The sequence below is a fragment of the Canis aureus genome, chromosome 33 (assembly GCF_053574225.1).
Source record: "Canis aureus isolate CA01 chromosome 33, VMU_Caureus_v.1.0, whole genome shotgun sequence".
Lineage (NCBI taxonomy): Eukaryota > Metazoa > Chordata > Mammalia > Carnivora > Canidae > Canis > Canis aureus.
The window spans coordinates 21742106-21767025 of NC_135643.1; the positions used below are offsets into that span (position 1 = coordinate 21742106).

The window sequence follows — 24920 nt, forward strand, 5'->3', positions numbered from 1 at the left end:
TATAAAGGTAATACTAACAGTAAACTTAGTTGGGATGTGTCCTTTTTCCTCTATTTTCTAAAGTTATTTGAGTAAATTTGTTTTTCTTTCTGCCTTAAGTGATTTATAGAATTTATCAGTAGTGTCACTTAGAAATTGGGTTACTTTGTGGGAATATTTTTAATTAAGAATGTAATTTCTAAAAATAGTCATAGGGCTCTTCATATTTTCCCTTTTTCCTTGGTTAATTGGTAACTTTTGTCTGTGTCTGTCAAGGAATTTGTCCATTTCATCAAAATTATCTAATTTAGTGAAATAAAATTATTTATAGTATTCCATTCATATTCCTTTAATGTCTATAGTATATGTACTACCATCTTCTGTTTTATTTCTAAATTTTGTACTTGTGCCTTTTTGAAATTAATTGATCTATTTAGAGGTTTATCAATCATATTGTTCCTTTCTGAGTTGCTTTTGATTTCATTGGTTTCTTTCCATTTTGTTCATTTATTATTTTATGGTTCCTCAGTTTTATCTCTCTATTTTTTCTACTTACTTTGGGTTTGTTTCTCAGTTTTTTAGTTTAATAAGAACCCCTGAACTGGCAATTTTAAGCCTTCATTATTTTCTATCATCATTATTTAAAACTATAGGGTTTCCATGTAAGTTTTCATTTAGCTGCATCTCACAACTTTTGATATGCTGTATTGTGATTATCATTCAGTTCAAAATATCTTATTATTTCCCTTGGAAATAATTTCCCTACTTTTTTGACTCATAATGTTCTACATTGGGAGTTTTATAGATATATTGTTACTGGTTTCTAACTTAATTTCAGGTAGTCAGAGAACATAGCCTGTATGATTTTGGTCATTTCAAAGTTTTTGAGAATTAGTATATGGTCCAGGATAATGTCCATCCTGATGAATGTTACAAGTCATTTAAAAAAATGCATACTATTTTATTGTTGAATGTCAACTAATGTCAATTAGCTCAAATTGGTTGGTAGTATTGTGTTGTTCAGAATGGATTTTCTTTCTACTTTTTTCTATCAAGTATGTATATGCTAGTGCTGACTTCTTTAGCTTTAATGATTAGATTTGCCTGTTTCTTCTTTCAGTTGTAGTAGTATTGTTCATGTACTTTGAAGTGTGATTGAGTCCATACATGTTTCGGATTGCTATGCATTTTTGATGAATTACCTCCATCATTGTGCAGTGTTCTTCATTATTACTTATAATAGGTATTTTTCTGAAATGCACTTTGCCTGAAATAAGTAGAACTATACCAACTTTCTGCTGGTTAATGTTTAGATGATCTGCTTTTTCCCTCTATCTTTCTATTTTCAACCTACATATGTCTTTATAATGTAAGGGGACTCACGGGAGCAGCATATAGTTGGGTGTTGCATTTAAATTTAATTTGATAATTTTCTTCTTTAAATCTGGGTGTTAAGATTATTTTAAAATAAATGATCAGCTTTTAATTTTTATCAAACCTTCAAGGAAGGGATAATTCTATATTGTTTGAGCTGCACCACCACACCAGATCATTAGAGAAGGAAAGATCCCAGGTTATTCTATGAAGCCAGGACTTCATGACTTCCTGGCTTGGGGAAAACGGGCTCCCCAGCACTTGTGATGCTTTCCATTCCATTCTGCCAGTCTTCATGAGGATGCCCTGTCTGCTTGGGCACCCTGTCTGCTTGCCTACTGCATCTGTAGCTAAGGTCCTCCACCTGGTGGAATCCATAGTCTGGTTTATCTCGGTTGACTAGAGTTTTCTCAGCTCACCTTAGGTTACAGTGGCATAACAAACTCTTTTTTTTTTTTTTTTTTACAATCTAAGAAAAGCCTTCTTTATTTCCCCAGCTTTTTTCTTTTTCCTTCTTTTTTTATATAAATTTATTTTTTATTGGTGTTCAATTTGCCAACATATAGAATAACACCCAGTGCTCATCCCAACAAGGGCCCCCCTCAGTGCCCGTCACCCATTCACCCCCACCCCCCTCCCATCTCCCCTTCTACCACCCCTAGTTCATTTCCCAGAGTTAGGAGTCTTCATGTTCTATCTCCCTGTCTGATATTTCCCACTCATTTTTTCTCCTTTCCCCTTTATTCCCTTTCACTATTTTTTATATTCCCCAAATGAATGAGACCATATAATGTTTGTCCTTCTCCGATTGACTTATTTCACTCAGCATAATACCCTCCAGTTCCATTCACATTGAAGCAAATGGTGGGTATTTGTCGTTTCTAATGGCTGAGTAATATTCCATTGTATACATAGACCACATCTTCTTTAACCATTCATCTTTCGATGGACATCGAGGCTCCTTCCACAGTTTGGCTATTGTGGACATTGCTGCTAGAAACATCGGGGTGCAGGTGTCCTGGTGTTTCATTACATCTGTGTCTTTGGGGTAAATCCCCAGCAGTGCAATTGCTGGGTCATAGGGCAGATCTATTTTTAACTCTTTGAGGAAACTCCACACAGTTTTCTGGAGTGGCTGCACCAGTTCACATTCCCACAAACAGTGCAGGAGGGTTCCCCTTTCTCCACATCCTCTCCAACATTTGTGGTTTCCTGCCTTGTTAATTTTCCCCATTCTCACTGGTGTGAGGTGGTATCTCATTGTGGTTTTGATTTGTATTTCCCTGATGGCAAGTGATGCAGAGCATTTCCTCATGTGCTTGTTGGCCATGTCTATGTCTTTGTCTGTGAGATTTCTGTTCATGTCTTTTGTCCATTTCATGATTGGATTGTTTGTTTCTTTGCTGTTGAGTTTAATAAGACTATCCACTGGAAAAAAGACAGTCTCTTCAAATAATGGTGCTGGGAAAATTGGACAACCACATGCAGAAGAATGAAACTAGACCACCGTCTTGCACCATACACAAAGATAAACTCAAAATGGATGAAAGATCTTAATGTGAGGCAAGATTCCATCAAAATCCTAGAGGAGAACACAGGCAACACCCTTTTTGAACTTGGCCACAGTAACTTCTTCCAAGATTCATCCATGAAGCAAGAGAAACAAAAGCAAAAATGAATTATTGGGACTTCATCAAGATAAGAAGCTTTTGTACAGCAAAAGAAACAGTCAACAAAACTCAAAGACAACCTACAGAATGGGAGAAGATATTTGTAAATGGTGTATCAGATAAAGGGCTAGTATCCAAGATCCATAACAAACTCTTTGTCCTGCATGTGCCCTCCTGTTATGGTGGTCCATCCCAACCCAAGACCAGGGATCTCTTTACACCTCACCAGTCCAGGCCCTAAAGTGCAGGCCTTCACCTGCCTGTTTAGTCACCTGATTGCTCAATCCTTCCTCCTCACTCTTGCTCTACCCTATGCAAGGAATAAAGGAACATTTTGTTTTTGTTTCTGCCCTGTAGCAACAGAAAGCTGCCTTGAAAAGCAAACTTGAAGGCTAATCTCTGCCTAACCACTTTTTGTTGCCAAATTAAACTCTGATGTGGCTTTGTCAACACTCAAGCAGTGTGATCAGTGGTTGGGCTCTTTGCAGAGACCCAAACCAATAACTCCCTTTCTCTCATGGCATTTCTTTCTTTTCTAACACCCAGTCCTGGCTGAAGCTGAGAGAAGTTGGGACACCCAGATCTGACTATTTTCCATGTCTTCTCTCTTTCCCTTTTCCTTCCTATAGCCTTCTAATAACAGGGATTGACTTCCCTCCCTTCTTCTGCATCATATTCTCCTCTTATCTCCATGCAACAAGGCCTAACTATCATGAGCAGAAGGAATATAGGTGTTGCCATTGTGTAAAAAATCTGAGTACTCTCCAGGTTTGAACAAATGAAAGAAAGAAATTTAGAAAATTCTCTTTCCTAAAAACTGAGTGGGAGAGCAGGTGGGTGGTGACTGGGTGATGGGCACTGAGGGGGACACTTAATGGGCTGAGCACTGGGTGTTATACTATATGTTGGCAAATCGAACTTCAATAAAAAATATATATGTTAAAAAACTGGGAATAAATCAGAGAGGGAGATAAACTATGAGAGACTCTTAACTTTGAGAAACAAACTGAGGGTTGCTGGAGGGGAATGGGGTGGTGGGGTAACTGAGTGATGGACATTAAGGAGGGCACACGATGTGATGAGCTCTGGGTGTTATAACAACCAATAAATTATTGAGCACTACATCTGAAACTTATGATGTACTATATGTTGGCTAATTGAGTTTAAATTTAAAAAAGAAAATTATCTTCCCTACAAAGCTTGGCTTTTAAGTTTATTGTCTTACTTCAAAGTCCTATTTTAATTGTCAGGAATTGAATAGCAATAATCCTTATCCATATTTCTTTAGCCACAAGTCAAATGGATATTTCTGGTCAATTGAGAAGAAGCTCTTAAAAGGAGATGGTATTATAGAGAAGCAAACAGCTGTAATTCCTTTCTACAGCTGTTTGGAACTGGGTGGAAAATTCCAGTATCTTCTCAATTTCCCTTTTCTGGCCAAGGCTACAGAGCATGGTTGTTGAGTAGAAACATCTATTTATCCTTTTTCTAGGAAGATATTTTCTTTCACTGTAGAAGGCATCTTGCTATCTGAACATTATCTTGTCCTCACTCAATACTTTGCAATGCTTTGCAGTGATTTGCAATTACTTTGGGGTTACCATATAAAAAATAAATCAAAATCTCCTGGTCTTTAAGAGACAAGCCCTCCCAGACATGCATATACACTAATAAAAACACAACCATCTGTAGCTTCCCTTTCTGTTTACCATGGTTGCACAGCTGAAGAAATAAAAGAACAAAGTATTTCTTATTCCATGTGGCCAAGTTCCAGGTAGAATGACACTGCACATTTTAATTTTGTTTCAAAGCTTCTGCCCTGAAAAGAAAAAAGAAAGAAAGAAATGTATAATCTTGCTCTCATGGGATTAAAATCTGTTTGGAACACCACACAGTGACTGGGGAGGAGGAGCAGTACCTCTTTCAACAAAGTGCCTGAGCCCTTGAGTCAGAGTTGGCTGGTTTCTTCCTATTTATGTTATCACATGATTGGAATAATTAGTTAACTAACATTTTTTTTTTTTTTTTTTTTGTTAACTAACATTTTTAACTAAATTTAAAAGCAGGGTGTGCGGGTGCCTGGGTGGCTCAGTTGGGTAAGCCTCTGCCTTTGGTTTAGGTCATGATCCCAGGGTCCTGGAATTAAGCTTTACATTGGGCTTCCTGCTCTGAGGGGAGCCTGCTTCTCCCTCTCCCTCTGCCTGCCACTCCCCCTGCTTATGCTCTCACTCTGTCAAATAAAAAAAGTCTTTAAAAAGTAAAAAAATAAAAATAAGTAAAAATAAAAGCAAGCCGTGTTCTGCTACCTCCAATAAAATAACATCTTCAAGAGTCCGAAAGACAGAAGTCCAGTAAAAGTTAATCTTAAGTTTGTAAAACTCTTCTAAAAACTATAGAGGGGCATCTGGGTGGTGCAGTTGAGTGTCTGACTCTTGGTTTTGGCTCAGGTCATGATCTCAGGTCCTGGGATTGAGCCCTGTGTCAGTTTCCTTCCTCAGTGTGGACTCTGCTTGATTCTCTCTCTCTCCCTTTGGTCCTCCCCCCATGCTCTCTCTCTAAAATAAATAAATAAAATCTTTAAAAAAAATAAAAACAATAGATAATTGAAAGGAGCATGCGTATAATTTATCACATAGAACTTGAAAATAATGTTAAAAAGTAGAAACAAGCAAAAGTATATGTTTTCTCTTTCTACTGTAAACTTAAACTTTTGACACCTGCTTCTACATGTTTATTCTAATATCTCAGGATTGTGTAATTACTCTGAATTTAATGTTAACATTACATGATATTCCAATAAGACCATTGTAAATTCTGAGTTTTCTGCTTTTGAAAAGTGGAGAGCTTCTGCTCCATAAGGCCTTTCTGACACTAAAACTCTAGGAAAAATAAAAACACTCCTAATGCACTTTGAGATTTTGTTCAAAACATTCTGTGGTTGGATGGGATAGTAAAATCTAAGTTATTTTATCCATGATAAAACCAAGGGTCCTCTGAGATTATTCAATTTATTCAGGTCACACAAAATTGATGAAAAATGGGAATTTCATGTATTTTCTTGTATACTTCACTAATATAGGGGTCTGACCAGAGGTGTATTAGTACTCCAAGGTTATGGCATCCTTGGCTTCAGCCTGATAGGAGAGTGGCCTGCCTGCTATACTATCACTCAATAAAACAAAAAATGACTACAAAAAATGGTGTCCACAGTAGAAATTCAGATGGCTACAGTCAGAATAGATTTCCCATTTGTATTGAGAAGCATATTCTTTGAAGCATACCACATACTTCATTCAGCCTTTGAGCCAGATAGAAACTCAATTACAAGGAAAATAGAAAAGTATTTTATTTTATCTCTTTTCTATGTGTCCCCCACGCCCCAACCCCCCCCCCCTTTTTAAGAATGAAAGAGTCCTAAAGCGACCATTGGGAAATTTGACCATTCCTGAACTATGAGGTATTATCTTTGCCCATCAGAATTATTCTACTCTTCCTTACCAGATCCTGCAATATCACACCTCCCTTCTCATTCCAGGCTTTTCTATGAATCTATTGTATTATATGAAAGGTGCCTGGAGAAAGGACATGGCATCCTGAAATGCTTAGTAACCTAAGGAAAAATATTGTAAATGTGGATGGAGTTAGAGCGTAGGAACAGTTTATGAGGAAGTCTAGTCTTATGTGTTATTTTGTTCAAGTAAGAAGTGTACACTGCATAGCAGTTGCATTGCTAGTGAACGTAAAATGACCTAGGAACTGTGTGCATAAATTAGGTCTTTAGCTTTAGCTACAAAATGAGCTCTCAAGAGCATAAAATGGAAACCAAAGACTTCTCATCCTGTCTTTTGAAAAATGCAGTGTCTAGATAGATGTCATTTAAGAAAAAGTAAACAAGAAAAATCTACAGTAAGGCTTATAACAGGATACTATAGCTTAAGAAAAGGGGACCACACCCTTAAATATAAAGGAAAATAAATCTATATAAGAAATATATCATAATTTTAGAAAGCAATTGCTTCATTGGTCTTCAAGTGTATGAATGGGGTGGCCTCCATAAAGTAGGTGCTTTGACCATTAGGCTAGAGCAAAGGCTAGATCCATGTACTACCTAAGTGAATGGGAAACTTATACAATACCTATAGGTATATATTAGTTTAAAAATCCTCTCACAGTGGAAGTAGTAGTAAATAGAATGAACACTTCTGACATCAAATCAATAATCTGGAGGAGAACTTGAGAGTCATCAAGAAACTCTAGAGTGAGTTTAAAAAAAAAAGACACTTAAAAAAAAAAAAGACACTTCTTAAAGTGATAAAGGTTAAAAATAAAAGATGACAATAGTTTACTTATTTATTTAATTTTATTGAATATCTATTATGTTTTAGGCATATACTGGGCAAATTCAAATGAAAAAGAAATCAAGATGGTTTCATAAACATCATATAGAGTAGCATGCAAGGCAAAGTAGCATGAGACCTGACAAAGAGGTATCAATTCTGTATTGATCAAAGGAAAGTGCATTGTGAAGAAGTATCTTAGTATTCAATAATGTGATATTTTACAAGTTAGAATTATGGGAAAAATGAGAGACACAAACACTTAATGAGAACTTGGAAGTGCAGATCTAATGTAAGGAAGAAGAATGCATACAGGTGGGCTACTCAATATGTGAGGATGCCTAGCCTCTAAGTTACAAAACCTTAATGAACAATGACTTAAACATTTGCTGCTCAAAGTGAGGTCCGCAGACCAGCAGCATGGGATTCGTCTGGAGCTGGCTAGAGATGCAGAATCTCAGGCCCAGCCCACACCTACTGAATCAGAATCTGCATTCTAACAAAAGGCCCAGGTGATTCAAATGTACATTATTCCCATGCACACTCATATACTTGATATATAAAGAAGATTTTGAATAATAAAATAATAAGGTAAAATTATATATGATACAAACTCTACATATAGAGACTATCCTCTTTTTTGAACATTTATGGAAGACTTAAGAAATGCATCACTGAGCTATAACAAAACTCCTATTAACTCTGAAGAGCAGAATTGTACAAGTCATATAGTTGAAAAATTAGATTAAAATTTAATTGTGCAGATTCAAACAAAAATCAACAAACAAAAACTACCAGCTATTGTTTCAAAGAAGACATTAAAAATAAAATGGACTTTTTAGAAGGCTATATACCAAAGTTTGTAAGATGCTCTCAACTGTATTCATAGGCAAAAGCTTTAATTCTTTAATAAGAAAGATTATAACCTAGATATTTAAGTTAAGGAAGTAGAGAAAATACTTCCCACAACTTTGTGGGAAGTACAGGCCAAGACATACATGTCTGGTGGCAAAAGTGATTCAATTGATCTTTTTCTTATATAGATTATAAATCATATTCTTCACCCACCTGTAGCTTTGTCATTGTTCTCTACACTGGTGGAGAAGCCAGTTATTACTCCGCTAGTACTGTGCTGTGCCCAACCCTGTCCTTGAAAGTGGAAGTTTTTAACTGCCTTACAAACTGACACCCAGAGCAAGTATAGCTCACTTGTTAGTGAGAAGACCACAGAAGAGTTTTACTTGCCACTTACAGCTGAGCGCCTGTTGGGAGAAGCTGATCACCTTCCCAGGAAGGATAGAGGAGGAGAGTGTTCTGTTTCCTTTTATTACTTCTTCAGGGCAAATCATATATATACATAGTGGCATTTAATCACAACATTTTTCTGCTCTGATTTAGGATACAAAGGACAAGCTTCTTGCTAATTTTTACAGACAAATAAAAGATAAATATATTTGATTTTCTAAACAAAGAGAATGTTGAAATGATAGCTGCACATTACATGTGTACCCCTTTTACTCTAGATATTCAATGTATGTCAGAATAGAGTCCAGCCCTTGCCATATTTTGCTTGAGAAAAATAGAAAACAAAAGCTATTAATCACATCTGTCCCCACAAAGGGAAAAAAATAACCATTATATACTTGTGCCAGGAAGCCTTGGCCTCCATTTAGGGGATTTTCATAAGCAATGCCAAAAAAAGGACTTAGGACTTTGTCAATAAGAGTGATTGAGAAACTTTGGAGGTATATATATAATATATATGTATATTATATATATATTTTAGAAATTTTGGATATTTCTAAATGGAAAAGAGAGGCTTATAATCATTGTAGCATCTTCGACTGATCATTGTTTTTGTGCGGTGAAGAATAGATTAGATAGAGATGAAGCTGGAAACTGAAAACCAGGTAGATGCCTATTGTAGTAGGACATAGGAAAGAGCATGACAGCTTAGGTGAGATAGTGAACTAAATAAGTAGTGGGTAATGGTAGAGATCAAGAGATGTTTAGGACATGAAATGGCAGGAGTTAGTGATTGGATGTTGGAGGTGGGGACAGAGAAATGTACAGATTCTCTGGTTCTTGCACTTACAGAGGGATCACAGAAGTAAGAAGTTGGTGGAAGAGGTAATGGGTTCCACTTTAGACATGTGAATTTTGAAGTGCCTAATATCCATCCAAATGGAAGTACCCCATGGACATTTGGCATATATGAACCTGGAGTTCCAGAGAGAGGCCTGGACTGGAGGTATAGATTTGGGAGGCATTAGCAAATAGCAGTTGAAACCAGGGACTGAATAAAAGCACCATTAGGGAAGGATAATGATAAAAAGATATTAATGAACAATATTAAAGCAATATTTTAAAATTAAAACAAAGGAAGAGAGGTCAAGTCTTAGATCAAATCTAAGATTGTTATCTAAGGAGTAGTGAAAATTTCCAGAAGAGCTGTAAAGCAACAGGATATTACAGGCTCAAGGAGCAGTGACTTCAACTCTAGAGTGAAGTCTGTTTTCATGATAAAATTGGCAGTTTTCTCCTACAAGACCTTAAATTTAAAGATCACCAAAGACAATACAGGAGCTAAGATGTGTAGAATTTGTGAATTCTAAAGCTTGTAGTCAAACACTATGAGTTGACATCGAGATTGCAATCTCTTCCATCTATTGTCCCCTATTCCTCACTTGTCTCTCCCATACTTCTTTGTGATTTCCTTTAAATCTCTGTTAGTTACAGCTCACGTGACATTTCCTTTTGCCTTTGAGTTGTTGCTAATCAACACACTCCATCTTCCTTCTGGGGATTTGAGGTAAGATTGGAAGGTAGGATGGGAGGGAAAAGTTTAAATAGTGCTGACAAATAAGACAGCCAGATCCTGTTGGGCTTTGGTGAAGAGCAGTGTCCATGTGGGACATGCTGATCTATATAGGAAATGTGAGATTGGGTATTATGATTCTGTCTTTCATTAAAGCTTGTAGAAAAATCCCGAGTAGATAGGAAAGGATGAAACATAGAGGAAGGTGTCATTTTTTCTCTTTCTTTCTTTCTTTTCTTTCTTTCTTTCTTTCTTTCTTTCTTTTCTTTCTTTCTTTCTTTCTTCTTTCTCTTTCTTTCTTTCTTCTTTCTTTCTTTTTCTATTATTATTATTACTATTATTATTATTATTATTATTATTATTATTATTATTTTAGGGAGAGAGAGAGAAGGAGCACTTGAACGGGGTGGCAGAAGGCAGGTAGGGGCATAAAGAGAGGGAAAGAGAATCTTAAGTAGGCTCCATGCCCAGTGCGAAGTCCGATGTGGGGCTCCATCTCATAAAGGTGTCATTCTTTACTTTAAAAAATTCAGTTCAGCCAACACTTAATGCTCAGTGGGAGACAGATACAAAATTACCGAGATGAATTAGATGCTCTTTCTGCTTTCAAGAATCTTAAAGATTGTATAAGTAAGAAGATTGTATAAGTAATGTTAGACAAATCCTTTATTAGAGGCATAAAAAAGAGTTATCAACTAAGTCAAACCAGTGCGATTGGGAAATCTCCACAAAGATGACATTTAAACAGGACTTTATGTATTTCAAAAAGTGAACACATGAGGATGAATCCCTCGAACAGAGGGATTTAATCTTGAAATTAAACGTAATTTTGTGAAGTTGACTATAATTTATTATAGGTAATATCTAAATATATATTACAGTTGACCCTTGAACAACATGGCGATTAGGGATGCCAACTCCTATGCAGGTGAAAATCCACATATAACTTTTTTTTTTTAATTGAAGTTTGATTTGTTTGATGGTATAACACCCAGTACTCATCCCATCAAGTGTCCTCTTTAGTGCCCATCACCCAGTTACCCCAATCCCCCCACCCACCACCCCTTCCACTACCCCTCTTTCATTTCCCAGAGTTAGGAGTCTCTCATGTTTTGTCACCCTCTCTAATTTTTCCCACTCATTTTCTCTTCTTTTCCTTATAATTCCTTTCACTATTTCTTATATTCCAGGTATAAGTGAAACCATATGATGATTGTCCTTCCCCGATTGACTTACTTCACTCAGCATGATACCCTCCAGTTCCATCCACGTCAAAGCAAGTGGTGGGTATTCATCCTTTCTGATGGCTGAGTAATATTCCATTGTATATTTATATCACATCTTCTTTATCCATTCATCTATCAAAGGACATTGTGGCTTCTTCCACAGTTTAGCTATTGTGGACATTGCTGCTATAAACATTGGGGTGCAGGTGTCCCAGCAGTTCACCGCACCTGTATCTTTGGGGTAAATACCCAGTAGTGCAATTACTGGGTTGTAGGGTAGCTCTATTTTTAACTCTTTGAGGAACCTCCACACAGTTTTCCAGAGTGGCTGCACCAGTTCCCATTCCCACCAACAGTGCAAGAGGGTTCCCCTTTCTCCACATCCTTACCAGCATTTGTTGTTTCCCGTCTTGTTAATTTTCCCCATTCTCACTGGTGTAAGGTGGTATCTCATTGTGGGTTTGATTTGTATTTCCCTGATGGCCAGTGATGTGGAGCATTTTCTCATGTGCTCGTTAGCCACGTGTATGTCTTCTTTGGTGACATTTCTGTTCATGTTTTTTGCCGATTTCATGATCTTTTTCTTGGGCATTGAATTTAATAAGTTCTTTATAGATCGTGGATACTAGCCCTTTATCTGATCTGTCATTTGCAAATATCTTCTCCCATTCTTTAGGTTGTCTTTTAGTTTTGTTGACTGTTTCTTTTGCTGTGCAGAAGCCTTTTATTTTGATTAAGTCCCAATAGTTCATTTTTGCTTTTGTTTCCCTTGTCTTCATAGATGTATCTTGCAAGAAGTTTCTGTGGCCAAGTTCAAAAAGGGTGTTGCCTGGGTTCTCCTCTAGGATTTTGATGGATTCTTGTCTTACATTTAGATCTTTCATCCATTTTGAGTTTACCATTGTGTATGGTGTAATAGAATGGTCTAGTTTCATTCTTCTGCACGTGGCTGTCCAATTTTCCCAGCAACTTTTATTGAAGAAACTGTCATTTTTCCAGTAGGTAGTCTTCCTGCTTTGTCGAATATTAGTTGACCATGGAGTTGAGGGGCCATTTCTGGATTCTCTATTCTGTTCCATTTATCTATGAGTCTGTTTTTGTGTCAGTACCACACTGTCTTGATGATCACAGCTTTGTAGTACAACTTGAAATCCGGCATTGTGATGCCCCTGGCTTTGATTTTCCTTTTCAATATTCCCCTGGCTATTCAGGGTCTTTTCTGATTCCACACAAATCTTAAGATGATTTGTTCCAATTCTCTGGGGAAAGTCCATGGTATGTTGATAGGGATTGCATTGAACATGTAAATTGCCCTGGGTAACATTGACATTTTCACAATGTTTATTCTTCCAATCCATGAGCATGGAATATTTTTCCATCTCTTTGTGTCTTCCTCAATTTCTTTCAGAAGTGTTCTGTAGTTTTCAGGGTATAGATCTTTTACTCCTTTGGCTAGGTTTATTCCTAGGTATCTTATGCTTTTGGGTGCAATTGTAAACGGGATTGACTCCTTAATTTCTCTTTCTTCAGTCTCATTGTTAGTGTATAGAAATGCCACTGACTTCTGGGCATTGAGTTTGTATCCTGCCACATTGCTGAATTGCTGTATGAGTTCTAGGAATCCTAGGGTGGAGTCTTTTAGGTTTTCTATATTGAGTATCATGTCATCTGCAAAGAGGGAGAGTTTGATTTCTTCTTTGCCAGTTTGAATGCCTTTTATTTCTTTTTGTTGCCTGATTGCTGAGGCTAGGACTTCTGGTACTATGTTGAATAGCAGTGGTGAGAGTGGACATTCTTGTCGAGTTCCTGATCTTAGGGGAAAGGTTCCCAGTGTTTCCCAATTGAGAATGATATTTGCTGTGGGGTTTTCCTAGATGGATTTTAAGATATTGAGGAATGGAGACTCTCAGGCAAGATGGCTGAAGAGTAGGGTCCCCAAATCACCTGTCTCCACCAAATTACCTAGATAACCTTCAAATCATCCTGAAAATCTATGAATTCGGCCTGAGATTTAAAGAGAGACCAGCTGGAATGCTACAGGGAGAAGAGTTCGCGCTTCTATCCAGGTAGGAAGACGGGGAAAAAGGAAATAAAGAAACAAAAGGCCTCCAAGGGGGAGGGGCCCTGCGAGGAGCCGGGCTAAGGCCGGGGCGAGTGTCCCCAGGAAAGGAAAGCTCCGTCCCGGAGAAGCAGGAGCTGCACCAACCTTCCCGAAAGAAAGGCGCCCGCAGGGAGTTAGAGCAGGACCCAGGAGGGCGGGGATGCCCTCGGGCTCCCTGGGGCACTAACAGACACCTTCGCCCCCGGGGAGAGGGCGCCGAGCTCCCTGAAGAGCTGCAGCGCGCAAGGCGGGGCCGGAGCAGCTCGGGGGGGGGGGGGGGGGGGGCTCGGGGGCGGCTCCGCGGAGGGGGCTGCGGGGCGGGAGCGCGAATCCAACAGCGCAGGCTCGGGAGCCCAGGGCGCCGGGACACAGCCCACGATCCGGCCTCCCCGCCTCGGGTTAGGCAGAGGCCGGGAGGGCCCCGGACAGCAAGGACGCTCCTGCCCCGAGCTGAGCAGATCACCCGCCCGGAGCCTCCAGGCCCTGCAGACGGAGAGCCCGGAGTTACTGCGGGGGCTGAATCCAGGGCTCCAGAGCTGGCCCCGCCACTGCGGTTGTTCCTCCAGGGCCTCATGGGGTAAACAACCCCTACTGAGCCCTGCACCAGGCAGGGGGCAGAGCAGCTCCCCCAAGTGCTAACACCTGAATATCAGCACAACAGGCCCCTCCCCCAGAAGACCAGCTAGACGGACAAGTTCCAAGGGAAGTCAAGGAACTTAAAGTATACAGAATCAGAAGATACTCCCCCGTGTGTGTGTGTTTTTTTTGTTTTTTGTTTTTTTTTTTTTTGCTTTTTGATTTGTTTGCTTCCCCCACCCCCTTTTTTTCCTTTCTTTCTTTTTCTTTCTCTTTTTCTTCTCTTTTTTTTCTTCCTTTTTTCTTTTTTCTTTTTCTCTTTTCTTTCCTTCTTTCTCTCTTCTCTTTTTCTCCTTTTCCCAATACAACTTGTTTTTGGCCACTCTACACTGAGCAAAATGACTAGAAGGAAAACCTCACCTCAAAAGAAAGAATCAGAAACAGTCCTCGCTCCCACAGAGTTACAAAATCTGGATTACAATTCAATGTCAGAAAGCCAATTCAGAAGCACTATTATACAGCTACTGGTGGCTCTAGAAAAAAGCATAAAGGACTCAAGAGACTTCATGACTGCAGAATTTAGATCCAATCAGGCAGAAATTAAAAATCAATTGAATGAGATGCAATCCAAACTAGAAGTCCTAACGACGAGGGTTAAGGAGGTGGAAGAACGAGTGAGTGACATAGAAGACAAGTTGATGGCAAAGAAGGAAACTGAGGAAAAAAGAGACAAACAATTAAAAGACCATGAAGATAGATTAAGGGATATAAACGACAGCCTGAGGAAGCAAAACCTACATTTAATTGGGGTTCCTGAGGGCGCCAAAAGGGACAGAAGGCCGGAATATGTATTTGAACAAATCATAGCTGAAAACTTTCCTAATCTGGGAAGGGAAACAGGCATTCAGATCCAGGAAATAGAGAGATTCCCCCCTAAAATCAATAAAAAACGTTCAACACCTCAACGTTTAATAGTGAAGCTTGCAAATTCCAAAGATAAAGAGAAGATCCTTAAAGCAGCAAGAGACAAGAAATCCCTGACTTTTATGGGGAGGAGTATTAGGGTAACAGCAGACCTCTCCCCAGAGACCTGGCAGACCAGGAAGGGCTGGCAGGATATATTCAGGGTCCTAAATGAGAAGAACATGCAACCAAGAATACTTTATCCAGCAAGGCTCTCATTCAAAATGGAAGGAGAGATAAAGAGCTTCCAAGACAGGCAGGAACTGAAAGAATATGTGACCTCCAAACCAGCTCTGCAAGAAATTTTAAGGGGGACTCTTAAAATTCCCCGTTAAGAAGTTCAGTGGAACAATCCACAAAATCAAGGACTGAATAGATATCATGCTGACACTAAACTCATACCTTTCAATAGTAACTCTGAACGTGAATGGGCTTAATGACCCCATCAAAAGGCGCAGGGATTCAGACTGGATAAAAAAGCAGGACCCATCTATTTGCTGTCTTCAAGAGACTCATTTTAGACAGAAGGACACCTCCAGCCTGAAAATGAAAGGTTGGAGAACCATTTACCATTCAAATGGTCCTCAAAAGAAAGCAGGGGTAGCCATCCTTATATCAGATAAACTAAAATTTACCCCGAAGACTGTAGTGAGAGATGAAGAGGGACACTATATCATACTTAAAGGATCTATCCAACAAGAGGACTTAACAATCCTCAATATATATGCCCCGAATGTGGGAGCTGCCAAATATATAAACCAATTAATAACCAAAGTGAAGAAATACTTAGATAATAATACACTTATACTTGGTGACTTCAATCTAGCTCTTTCTATACTCGATAGGTCTTCTAAGCACAACATCTCCAAAGAAATGAGAGCTTTAAATGATACACGGACCAGATGGATTTCACAGATATTTACAGAACTTTACATCCAAACTCAACTGAATACACATTCTTCTCAAGTACACATGGAACTTTCTCCAGAATAAACCACATACTGGGTCATAAATCGGGTCTGAACCGATACCAAAAGATTGGGATTGTCCCCTGCATATTCTCAGACCATAATGCCTTGAAATTAGAACTAGATCACAACAAGAAGTTTGGAAGGACCTCAAACACGTGGAGGTTAAGGACCATCCTGCTAAAAGATGAAAGGGTCAACCAGGAAATTAAGGAAGAATTAAAAAGATTCATGGAAACTAATGAGAATGAAGATACAACCGTTCAAAATCTTTGGGATGCAGCAAAAGCAGTTCTAAGGGGGAAATACCTTGCAATACAAGCATCCATTCAAAAACTGGAAAGAACTCATATACAAAAGCTAACCTTACACATAAAGGAGCTAGAGAAAAAACAGCAAATAGATCCTACACCCAAGAGAAGAAGGGAGTTAAAAAAGATTCGAGCAGAACTCAACGAAATCGAGACCAGAAGAACTGTGGAACAGATCAACAGAACCAGGAGTTGGTTCTTTGAAAGCATTAATAAGATAGATAAACCATTAGCCAACCTTATTAAAAATAAGAGAGAGGAGACTCAAATTAATAAAATCATGAATGAGAAAGGAGAGATCACTACCAACACCAAGGAAATACAAACGATTTTAAAAACATATTATGAACAGCTATATGCCAATAAATTAGGCAATCTAGAAGAAATGGACGCATTCCTGGAAAACCACAAACTACCAAAACTGGAACAGGAAGAAATAGAAAACCTGAACAGGCCAATAACCAGGGAGGAAATTGAAGCAGTCATCAAAAACCTCCCAAGACACAAAAGTCCAGGAACAGATGGCTTCCCAGGGGAATTCTATCAAACGTTTAAAGAAGAAACCATACCTATTCTACTAAAGTTGTTTGGAAAGATAGAAAGAGATGGAGTACTTCCAAATTCGTTCTATGAGGCCAGCATCACCTTAATTCCAAAGCCAGACAAACACCCCACCAAAAAGGAGAATTACAGACCAATATCCCTGATGAACATGGATGCAAAAATTCTCAACAAGATACTGGCCAATAGGATCCAACAGTACATTATGAAGATTATCCACCATGACCAAGTGGGATTTATCCTGGGGATGCAAGGCTGGTTCAACACTCATAAAACAATCAATGTGATAGATCATATCAACAAGAGAAAAAACAAGAACCATATGATCCTCTCAATAGATTCAGAGAAAGCATTTGACAAAATACAGCATCCATTCCTGATCAAAACTCTTCAGCAGAGAAAGTCAAGTGCTTTCTCTGCATCTATTGAGAGGATCATATGGTTCTTGTTTTTTCTCTTGTTTATATGATCTATCACGTTGATTGTTTTATGAGTGTTGAACCAGCCTTGCATCCCCGGGATAAATCCCACTTGGTCATGGTGAATAATCTTCTTAATGTACTATTGGATCCTATTGGCTAGTATCTTGAGGAGAATTTTTGCATCTGTGTTCATCAGGGATATTGGTCTATAATTCTCCTTTTTGGTGGGATCTTTGTCTGGCTTTGGAATTAAAGTGATGCTGGCCTCATAGAATGAGTTTGGAAGTATTCGATACCTTTCTATCCTTCCGAAAAGCTTTAGTAGATTATGTATTATTTCTTCTTTAAACGTTTGATAGGATTCCCCTGGGAAGCCATTTGGCCCTGGACTTTTGTGTCTTGGGAGGTTTTTGATGATTGCCTCAATTTCCTCCCTGGTTATTGGCCTGTTCACGTTTTCTGTTTCTTCCTGTTCCAGTTTGGATAACTTGTGGTTTTCCAGAAATGCATCCATTTCTTCTAGATTGCCTAATTTATTGGCATATAGCTGTTCATAATATGTTTTTAAAATCATTTGTATTTCCTTGGTATTGGTTGTGATCTCTCCTCTTCATGATTTCATCAATTTGAGTCTTTTTCTTTTTAATAGGGCTGGTTGGGCTTATCTATCTTATTAATTCTTTCAAAGAACCAACTCCTGTTTTTGTTGATCTGTTCTAAAGTTCTTCGGTTTCTATTGCATTGACTTCTGCTTGAATTTTTATTATCTCCCTTCTTCTGCCTGGTATAGGTTTTATTTGCTGTTCTTCCTCCAGTTCCTTTAGGTGCAAGATTAGCTTGTGTATTTGAGTTTTTCCCAATTTTTTGAAGGAGGCTGGTAATGCGATGTATTTCCCTCTTAGGACTGCTTTTGCTCTATCCCAAAGATTTTTAATGGCTGTTTCTTCAGTTTCATCAGTTTCCATGAATCTTTTTAATTCTTTTCTAGTTGACCTGGTTCTGGTTGACCCATTCATCTTTTAGTAGGATACTCTTTAACTTCTATGTGTTTGAGTTTCTTCCAAATATCTTCTTGTGATTGAGTTCTAGTTTCAAAGCATTGTAGTCTGAATATATGCAGGGGACAATCCCAATCTTTTGATATCAGCTGCGACCTGATTTGTGACCCGGTATGTGGCCTATTCTGGATCAAATTCCATGTGCACTTGAGAAGAATGTATATTCAGTTGTGTTCAGAAAATTCTGTATATATCTGTGAAATACATCTGGTCCAGTGTATCATTTAAGGCCCTCATTTCTTTGGTTATGTTCTGCTTAGAAAATCTGTCATTTGCTGAAAGTGCCATGTTGAAGTCTCCTACTATTAGTGTATTATCTAAGTATGTCTTTACTTCAGTTATTAATTGATATACTTGGCAGCTCCCACATTTGGGGCATAAATATTCATGATTTTTAGGTCCTCTTGTTGGCTAGATCCTTTAAGTATGATATAGTGTCCCTCTTCATCTCTTACTATAATCTTTGGGATAAACTTATATTTAAAGATGAGGATTGCTGCTCCTGCTTTCTTCTAAAAAAAAAAAAAAAGATTTAATTTATTTATTCATGAGAGAGAGAGACAGACAAACAGACAGACAGACACAGGCAGAGGGAGAAGCAGGTTCCGTTCCATGCAGGGAGCCTGATGCGGGACTCGTTCCAGATCTCCAGGACCACACCCTGGGCTGAAGGCAGCACTAAACCACTGATGCACCCGGGCTGCCCTCCCTTGCTTTCTTTTGAGGACCATTTGAATGGTAAATGGTTCTCCAATTTTTCATTTTCAGGCTGAAGGTGTCCTTAGGTCTAAAATGAGTCTCTTGTAGACAGCATACAGATGGGTCTTGCTTCTTTATCCAGTCTGAAACCCTGTCTTTTGATGGGATCATTTAGCCCATTCACGTTCAGAGTTACTATTGAAAGATATGGATTTAGTGTCATTGTAATACCTATTCAGTCCCTGTTTTTGTGGATTATTTCTTTGGGCTTCCTCTTTCTTTCACAGGGTCCCCCTTAATATTTCTTGCCGAGCTGGTTTGGTGGTCACATATTCTTTCAGTTTCTGCCTATCTTGGAAGTTCTTTATCTCTCCTTCTATTCTGAATGAGAGCCTTGCTGGATAAAGTATTCTTGACTGCATGTTCTTCTCATTTAGGACCTTGACTATATCCTGCCAGCCCTTTCTGGCCTGCCAGGTCTCTGTGGAGAGGTCTGCTGTTAATCTGATATTTCTCTCCACGTAAGTTAAGAATCTCTTTTCTCTTGCTGCTTTAAGGATTTTCTCTTTATCCTTGGAATTTGCAAGCTTCACTATTAAATGTCGAGGTGTTGAACAGTTTTTTTTTATTTTTTGGGGGGACCTCTCTATCTCCTGGATCTGAATGCCTGTTTCCCTTCCCAAATTAGGGATGTTCTCAGCTATGATTTGTTCAAATATACTTTGTGGCCCTCTCTCCCTCTTGGCATCTTCTGGAACCCCAATTATATGTAAATTCTCCCTTCTCAGGTTATTGCTTATTTCCCTAAGCCTTTCCTCGTGGTCTCTTAATTGTTTTTTCTTTTTTCCTCAGCTTCCTTCCTTACCATCAACTTGTCTTCTATGTCACTCATTCTCTCTTCCACCTCATTAACCCTATCAGTTAGAGCATCTAGTTTGGATTGCATCTCACTTATTTTTAATTTCGGCCTGATTAGATCTAAATCTTGTAGTCATGAAGTCTCTAGAATCCTTTATGTTTTTTTCCAGAGCCACCAGTAGCTTTATAATTGTGCTTCTGAATTGGCTTTCTGACATTGAATTATAATCCAAATTGTGTAACTCTGTGGGAGAGAGTACTGTTTCTGATTCTTTCTTTTGCAGTGAGTTCTTCCTTCTAATCATTTTGTTCAGTGCAGAGTGGCTGTATGAGCGGGCTGAGTCAACAGTATCAATCATGACCTAAGGAAATTCCACCCTAGATGATTTTGTATGCATCGTCTTCTTTCAAGTCTCATATCATCCTGATGGTGGTGGGGGGCGGGATGAGGAGGGAGGGAAGAGTCAAGCAGCAATAGTATAACACTGGGCTGCGAAGAGCAGTAGTGATGGCAGCAGTCCATCTCCAGATCCCCTGCCACTCTTCCACATATAACTGTGACTCTCCAAAACTTAGCTACTGATCCGAGGCCTTACTGATAACAAACAGCTGTCTAATGCATATATATTGTATACCATATTCTTATAATAAAATAATTTACAGGAAAGAAAATGGTAAGAAAATCATAAAGAAAATTAAATACAGTACTGTCTTGTATTTGTTCAAAAAAACCCACATATAAATGGACCCGCACAATTCAAACCCGTGTTGTTCAAAGGTCAACTGTATTTTAAACACTATTTTAAAGAGATAGCATTTATTTTTTTCAAATGAAGGAGGCCATTGAAAGTTCTCAGTATTAAAGTGAAAGGATCAAAATTGTGGCTTATAAAAATCCCCTAGCCTTGTACAAAAATATTGTGAGGTGTGTATATGGTGTAGAAGTTCCTACAGTAGAAATACTGCTTTTCTTAAGAAGCTATAAATATTCATAATTAGAGAAGCAGAATTAAAATGGAAAAGAAGAGTCCATGCTCAAACCCCTAATTACCACCAATGCTTTTATTATTGAGGTACAGGTTGGAGCATGTTCTGGTTAGGTGGAAGAAATGGGTGGCCATGAAAGGGAATAGACCTTGTTGAGAATTTACCATGTGCCAGTCACATTTAACAAATACCATCTCATTGACTGCTCATAACATCACTTTAAAATAGCTATGATTTTTAAAATAAAAGTCTGAAAAAAGATGCATTAAGAAAAACAACAAAAAAAACTAAAATAGTTACGATTTTCTCTATACTACATATAAATTGGGGTTCAGATAGATTAAATAACTCTTGTGAAGTCACATAGCTGGAAAAGTAGCAATGCTGAGTCAAACCTAAACCTGCCTGTCTAAAAGGTTATTATTATAATTCTAAAAATAATGAAGTTCTCTTCCAAAGGGGAATTTTGTTTTTAGCAGCAGTTCTAGGAGATGACCAAAAACAACACCAAGATGCAAGCATAATTAATTTGACGTTTATAGTAGTTTCCTGTGGATGTTAGTTATAGGCAATGCCAATTTCCTCTTCAGTGATCAGGTACAGTGTTAGTTTTTTCACCATAGATAGTATTTATCAAACGGACTTTTGTAATATCCCATTTCTTGTGATAGAGCTGCAGAACCAGCCAAACACTTACCTAAGCAAATACTTCACCGCTTAGCTTGGGCTGCCATAACCAAATTACACAGATGGAGTGGTTTACACAACAGACATTTATCTCTCATAGTTCTGGAGGCTGAGAAGTCCAAGGTCAAGGTGCTGATTTGGTTTCTTGTGAGAGCCCCCTTCCTGGCCCATAGATGACTACTTTCTCCTTGTGCCCTCACATGTTAGAGTGAGTTCTCCATGTCTTCTCTTATAAGAGCACTTAAGAGAAAATCACGCCTAATAAAACCCACAATATTATCACATTTGTGAGAATTGCCTTATCACAAAGAATTCCAATGAAACTAAACATCCAAAGTAAATGTGTGCACTACACATGATTTCCAGTGGAATCAGTGCCAGTGACAATGTTTTCTGTTAATGTTAAGGAACTGTTGCAGATATCAGTAATATTTGCAGCAGATAATTTCCTCAGAAATGTTTATCCTTAATAGACATTGCAAACAAAGCATAAAGTTTCCTTTATTATTGACATTAAATTTATTGGGAAATAGTACACGCTTATTATAGAAATATAAAATGCTGATAATAAAAAGAATAAAATTCAATGCCAGAGATAACCGTGAATAACATCTGGATCTATTTGCTTCCAGAATCTTTGTACACGTAATTTTATATGACTTATACTCTGGGACTTTTTAAATTCATGTCACAATAGTTGTGAAAATATTTTCCTTTTTTTTTTGAAAATATTTTCATGTTGGCAAATGTCCATCTATGATTTTTTGAGTTGCTAAAGAGTATTTTATTGTATAGATATGCCATAATTTTTGAGCTATATGTTAGAATCTCTGATTCCTACATTCAAACCCAAATTAGTCTTTTCAGTTTTTGAAATCTTTCTTTCTTTGATTGGTTTAGTTTTAATTTTCTTAAGTACTGAGGTTTAATTTTTTTTGTACTAATTGACCATTTGTTTTTCTTCCATAGATTATTAATTTATTTCCTTGGCCTATTTTTCTTTGAGGGATTTGTCTTTTCCTTACTGATATGCAAGAAAACATCCTAGAAAATATATTAACCATTTATGTTTAATTTGAAAATTTTTCCAACTTGTCATTAGCAGTTAAAATTTTTCTAGGGCCCTTTTTTTAGCTTTAGCATGTGTTTTCTAATATTAATTGGGGTATATACGTATAAATCTTAATCTTAATCTCTCTGGTACTTATTTAGATATATAGAATGAGTAGGAATATGATCAAGGAGTATTATCTAGATATAAATTATGGAGTTATCTGTCCTTTTAGCATTTATTAAAATTTTGATTATTATATACTAAATTGTTAGGCATTTTTAAGTCTATTTATGGATTTCCTAAATTAGTTCTACTGGATTGTCTTTCCATAACTGTGATATGTAGATTTATTTTTAATTTCATTTTGTCTGTCACTGGTATACAGAAATATATTGACTTTGCATCAGTGATCTTTCTAAATTCCCCTCTTTTAATAATTTGAAGATTCTTTTAGATTTTCTACACATATGCTATCTAGGAATAATGAAAGCTTTATTTCTTCCTTTCTGATTCTTAACCACTGTATTTCTTTTTTCACATCCTTGCACTGAGTAGGGGTTCCACTAAAAGTTGAATAGAAATTGTGTTTATATAAGTATTCTTGCCTCATTGTCAGTCTTAATAATTCATTATTAAGTATAATGCTTACTGTAGGGTAGGTGTTCTTTATCAGAATAAGAAAATTTTCTTTAATTCATATTTTGCTAGGAGTTTTTATCATAATTGGAATTTGAATTTTATCATATGCTTTTCTGCATCTATCAAGATCATCATATAACTTTCTCTTTTCTTGTTAATGTGCTGGGATACATTGACTTTCAATGCTAAACCAGTTTCTCATCCTTGAATAAATCTACTTAGCCTTATTATCCTTTTTATATTATGCTGAATTTATTTTGTTTGGAATATTTCCATCCATTTTTTGTAAGATTCATCTGCAATTTTCCTGTTTTCTGTGATGCTCTAATAGATTTTGGTATTATTATTGTTATGCTAGCTTTATGATTTGGAAAATGTTCCTTTTTTTTATTCTCTGGAGGAGACATGATTAATCATCAGGATTAAAAATAAAAACCACAAAGAGATATCACTCATATCAATTAGGATGGTTACTATTAAAACAGAATAACAAGTGTTGGCAGTGATGTGAAGAAGCTGAAAATCTTGTGCACTATTAGTGGTATTATTAAATGGCACAAATGCTATGAAAAACTGACAATTCCTAAAGAACTTAAATATAGAATACCATATGATCCAGCAATCTCACTTCTGGGCATATATCCAAAGAATTGCAAGCAAGGTCTCAAATATTTGGATGCTTATGTTCATGGCAGCACTATTCGCAATAGCCAAGAGGTGGATGTAACCCAAGTGTCCATTGACAGATGAATGGGTAAACAGATGTAGTACATATACAGTGGAATGCTATGCAGCCTTAAAAAGGAAGGAAATCCTGTCACATACTACAACATGGATGAACTTTGAAGATATTATGCTACGTGACATCAGCCAGTCACAAAAGGACAATAACTGTAAGATTACACTTACATGAGGTTTCTAAAGTAGCCAAATACAGTGAAATAGAAACTATAATGTAACTTACCATGGGGGAAAAAAGGAGTTGTTTAATGGGCATAGAGTTTTAGATTTGCAAAATGAAAAAGTTCTGGAGATCTGTTGTACAGCAATGTAAATATAGTTTATACTACAGAGCTATACATTTAAAAATGATTCAGATGGTAAATTTTATGTTTTTTACCAATAAAAAAAGATACAAATTGAACTTTTAGATGTCTGGCATGAAAAATACACTAGACGGGACTAAAAGCAGATTAGATGTTGCAGAAGAAAAGATTAGTCAATTTGAAGAAAGAGAGAGAGAGAGAAAGAGAGAGAGAGAGAGAAACTATCCAGAATTAAGTACAGGGGAAAAAAATGAAGAAAGCATTAGTGAGAAGTGAGTTAACTTCAAGAGGCCTAATGTATGTGTAATTGTAGTCCCAGGAAAAAAAAAGTGGGGGAGATTATCATATTTGAAGACAAAATGGTTGGCAATTCTCCATATTTGCTGAAAACTATAAACCCACAGGTCTAAAAAGTTCAATAAACACCAAGAACAAGAAACAGGGAGAAAATTATGCCAAGGCATATCATAATCACATTGCTCAAATGATAAAAAGAAGATCTTTAAAATAGCCAGAAAATAAAGATTGGTCATGTTCAGAAGAACAAAAAAAGCAAAGCAGATTTCCTGTTGGAAACAACACAAGA

The 24920-nt window shown here is 37.4% G+C and overlaps 1 long non-coding RNA gene across 1 annotated transcript; it reads right to left on the bottom strand.

Annotated features, from left to right (window-relative positions):
- Window positions 1-1461: 1461 nt before the first annotated feature.
- LOC144304175 (uncharacterized) lies at window positions 1462-21811 on the bottom strand. The gene is made up of 3 exons (XR_013371125.1): window positions 21606-21811; window positions 4733-4842; window positions 1462-2985 (listed from the first exon to the last, which is right to left on the bottom strand). It is a non-coding gene; the product is annotated as an uncharacterized LOC144304175 (long non-coding RNA).
- Window positions 21812-24920: the final 3109 nt, after the last annotated feature.